The sequence below is a fragment of the Mastomys coucha genome, unplaced genomic scaffold (assembly GCF_008632895.1).
Source record: "Mastomys coucha isolate ucsf_1 unplaced genomic scaffold, UCSF_Mcou_1 pScaffold16, whole genome shotgun sequence".
NCBI classification, from domain to species: Eukaryota; Metazoa; Chordata; class Mammalia; order Rodentia; family Muridae; genus Mastomys; species Mastomys coucha.
The window spans coordinates 56,679,448-56,682,982 of record NW_022196898.1 but is presented as its reverse complement, the minus strand read 5'-3'; the positions used below and the strand labels follow the sequence as shown (position 1 = coordinate 56,682,982).

At 44.3% G+C, this 3,535-nt stretch overlaps 1 long non-coding RNA gene across 1 annotated transcript in view; it reads right to left on the bottom strand.

Annotated features, from left to right (window-relative positions):
* Positions 1–2,363: 2,363 nt before the first annotated feature.
* Positions 2,364–3,535, bottom strand: part of LOC116093636 — a 1,532-nt gene continuing 360 nt past the window's right edge. The window contains exons 2-3 of the long non-coding RNA XR_004119770.1: positions 3,347–3,480; positions 2,364–2,513 (exon numbers count right to left, since the gene is read on the bottom strand). This is a non-coding gene — a long non-coding RNA (uncharacterized LOC116093636). The remainder of the gene's footprint in view (positions 2,514–3,346; positions 3,481–3,535) is intronic.

The following is a 3,535-nucleotide window of genomic DNA, read 5'->3' as shown; positions in this document are numbered from 1 at the left end:
GAGAGAGAGAGAGAGAGAGAGAGAGAGAGAGAGAGAGAGAGAGAGAGAGATTTTAGATAAATGCAAAAGGAAAGTGATATTTTTAATCCGTGCAGCAGAATGGGTCACCAATGGAGTTATTAATGAGAGAAATGGATTTTGTTTACAGATGTATTAAGAAAAAGTGAGAAATAACTTCTGAGAATGGGAGGAATGCTTCCTTTTCTTTGATACTGCTGGGAATTGAACGCAGCGCCTTGAGCACACTGGGCATGTGCTCTACCACTGAGCCACATCTCTAGCCCTTGTTTTATTGAAATGAAGTCTCAGTACATGGCAAAGGCTGATCTGAAACTCACTCTCTCACTCTCTCCCTCACTCCTTACCTCTCACCCACCCAAGCTGGTCTCCAACTTGATGTACCCCTAGCTCAGTCTGTTTTATTTTTATGTATGTGTGAGTGGTTCGACTGCATGTATGTTTGTGTGCCATGAGCCTGCTTGTGTGCCCACAGAGTCCAGAACAGCAGTGTGGGGCTGATGTAGAAGAAACTCAAAGTAATAAAATTGATGTTTTAGAGGACTTAGTAATAGATTTCCTTCACACAAGTAGAATTTAGCTAGTGGAGCATTGCCTCCAAAATACTTCAAGGTAAGCAGCATGCTAACCAGGCCTGTTAGAGAAATGAAACTTTGGAGGCTAGGATATACATGTTTATTCATCAGGAATGACCAGCTCCCACTAGATCATATCTGCCATGAGACATACCCCTAAGGGGGTTGCTCGAGAGGGCATCTTAGGGTCACAACCGCCACTAAGTCCTCCTGGTCTGTAAGTAGGTCCCTGTGTTCTTAACAAGAAAGACATACTTCTGCCAGGCAGACAAGATAACTCTGGGCAAAAAGGAATAACACTGGTATACTTATAACAATTCTAGCAATAGGTGATACTTTTGCTTCCTTACTCTTTTATGAGCTCAAGTGGCCAGACTTGCAGTCTCGAGTTTCTGTTTAAATTGATTGAGGTGTAATTTGGGGCTGGGACCCAGGACAGCAATGTTTGTGGAATGTATAAGCCAAAGTGTATGAGTTAGTGTCTTAGTTAGAGTTTCCATGGCTGTGAAGAGACACCATAACCAAGGCAACTCTTATAAAGGACATGTAATTGGAGCTGGCTTACAGTTTCAGAGCTTTAGTCCATTATCACCATGGTGGGAAGTGCGGCAGTATCCAGGCAGGCATGGCACTGGAGGAGCTGAGAGTTCTACATCTTGATCTGACAGCAGCCAGGAGAAAGGGTCTCAAAGCCCACCCCCGCAGTAACACACTGCCTTCAACTAAGCTATACTCCAACAAGGTCACACCTCCTAATAGTGCCACTCCCTGGGCCAAGCATATTCAAACTACCAGCTAGTGCAATCCGGTCAAGGATGGCTCTAATTTAGGCATTAACCACAGTCAGCCAGGCACTTTAGTACAGGTCTTTGCCTTCACCTAAGAGAAACAATTGTGAGAAACAATTTTTCAGTAGGAAGGTATATTATTTCTAAAACAGGATCTCCTGGAACTAGAGGAACATACAGTTGTGAGCCATCACTTGGGTGCTGGAAACCTCACAAAGGTCTTAGCAAGAGAAGCAAACACTATCAACCGCTAAGCCATTTCTACACTTCTGTCTTGGTTTGTGGAATGTCTTGTGTGTATACCCACACATATGTAATCCAAGTGAGTGTATTAGTGATTACATTAGCTTTTTTTCTATATACCTTTTGTTTTTTGATACTGTAATTTCTTTTTTATTTTTTTAATTTTTTAAAGATTTATTTATCTATGAGTACACTATCACTCTCTTCAGGCACACCAGAAGATGGCATTAGATTCCATTACAGATGGTTGTGAGCCACCATATGAGTACTGGGAATCAAACGTGAACTCGGAACCTCTGGAAGAACAGTCAGTGCTCTTAACTGCTGGCCATCCCTCCAGCCCCAATGCTGTAATTTCTTAATTATTTGGGTATATTTTTTTTCAAGGAAATATTCTTCCCTACCCCCCCATTTTTCTTTTTTTTTCAAAGATTTATTTATTTTATATATATAAGTACACTGTAGCTGTCTTCAGACACACCAGAAGAGGGTATCAGGTCTCATTATAGATGGTTGTGAGCCACCATGTGGTTGCTAGGATTTGAACTCAGGACCTCAGGAAGAGCAGTCAGTGCTCTTAACCGCTGAGCCATCTCTCCAGCCTTCCCCTGGTTTTTCAAGACAGGGTTTCTCTGTATAGCTCTGGCTGCCCTGGAACTCACTCTGTGGACCAGGCTGGCCTCAAACTCAGAAATCCGCCTGCCTCTGCCTCCCAAGTGCTGGGATTAAAGGTGTGCACCACCACTGCCTGGCTCAAGGACTCTTTCCTACATCAAACATTGCTATAACTGTTGTGGCTGCTGGTAGTTTCCTCCTCTTGACTGTCCATTCCAAGTCTTCCGACAGTTTTGTTCTAGGTAGCCAGGCAGTTCACAGCCAGCAGATGGCACTGCAGCAGAAATGAACAGAATTCTTAGGTTTTTGACAATCACTCTCATGACTGAGTGTAGCGCTTTCAGCCAGACTCTAGTAGACCCAACTGTCTATATAATTAAAGGTCCCAGCTTACAAAGTCGAACCTAAAGTTTTGTCCCCTGCACCCCTACCCCATCATCAAGACTGTCATCATCTAGGCAAAACATCTTCAGAGAAGCCATGGTAGGGCAGATTTCTGAAGAGGTGAGGCCAGCGTGATAAACTCTGGTGATAAAGAAAACTATCCTGGCCAGGCAGTGGTGGTGCGCGCCTTTAATCCCAGCACTTGGGAGGCAGAGGCAGGCAGATCTCTGAATCAGGCTGTCCCAGGAGCCTGAGCAACTACTGTGGTATCTCCCTCTGCACTCAAACTCTCGTTGGGTTTCAGATATTACAGGACGTATACTACTGCAGGCCATAAAAACATAGCAAAGCGCCGGGCAGTGGTGGCGCACGCCTTTAATCCCAGCACTTGGGAGGCAGAGGCAGGCGGATTTCTGAGTTCGAGGCCACCCTGGTCTACAGAGTGAGTTCCGGGACAGCCAGGGCTATACAGAGAAACCCTGTCTCAAAAAACAAAAACAAAAAACAAACAAACAAACAAAAAAGCAACAAAACAAACAAACCGTGTCCCCAAAAGGAGACAATCCAACTATCCTGACAGTGGTGGCGCTTTCAGCTTGGTAAGGTAAGATAAAGTGACTCTGCTGTTACATTTCCATGTGCGCCACCTTAAGTTCAATTCCTTAGCGTTACACAGCCTGGTTCCCAAGTGTTTTCTGTTGGAACTGTTCCTGATTTCATTACCAGTTATCCAGTTATCAGCTAAATAAGTTGGAGGAAACGGGATGGTTTTCTTTTGTTTCTTGGCTATGAATCACTTGAGCCCTAAGTTTTGTTCTCCAGTAGATATACGGCGGGGAACGACGTGTTCTGGCACACTGCGTGACAGAGAAAAAGCAAGCATAGTTACTCTCCCATCATTGTAAGCGGGCT